The sequence below is a fragment of the Staurois parvus genome, unplaced genomic scaffold (assembly GCF_062004578.1).
Source record: "Staurois parvus isolate SC_StPar_1 unplaced genomic scaffold, SC_StPar_1.0 ptg001267l, whole genome shotgun sequence".
NCBI classification, from domain to species: domain Eukaryota; kingdom Metazoa; phylum Chordata; class Amphibia; order Anura; family Ranidae; genus Staurois; species Staurois parvus.
In genome coordinates this window covers 370,001-370,625 of record NW_028319063.1, presented here as the reverse complement: position 1 = coordinate 370,625, position 625 = coordinate 370,001, and positions in this window count along the sequence as shown.

The following is a 625-nucleotide window of genomic DNA, read 5'->3' as shown; positions in this document are numbered from 1 at the left end:
GTAAAGAGGAATTCTAATGTAAGAGGGAACGCTGCAGACCCTGATGTAAAGGGGAACTCTGATGTAAGAGGGAACGCTGCAGACCCTGATGTAAAGAGGAATTCTAATGTAAGAGGGAACGCTGCAGACCCTGATGTAAAAGGGGAATTCTAATGTAAGAGGGAACGCTGCTGACCCTGATGTAAAGGGGAACTCTGATGTAAGAGGGAACGCTGCAGACCCTGATGTAAAGAGGAATTCTAATGTAAGAGGGAACGCTGCAGACCCTGATGTAAAAGGGGAATTCTAATGCAAGAGGGAACGCTGCAGACCCTGATGTAAAGGGGAACTCTGATGTAAGAGGGAACGCTGCTGACTGCGATGTAAGAGGGGTGGGGATGGGCTTTGGTGACTAGAGATCACCTTGCATCAGAGTTCCCCTTTACATCACAGTCCACAGTGTCCCCCTTACAGAGTTCCCATTTAACACCTTGTACTGTAAAGGGGGAACCCTGCAGATTTTGAGGTAAAAGGAGAACTCTGATGTAGAGCCCCCCCTTACACAAGAGTCCCACTTACATCAGATAAACCCTGATGTAAAGGTCAAGAAAAAAAAATTAAAAAAAAAAACTTTTTTTTAAGGGGG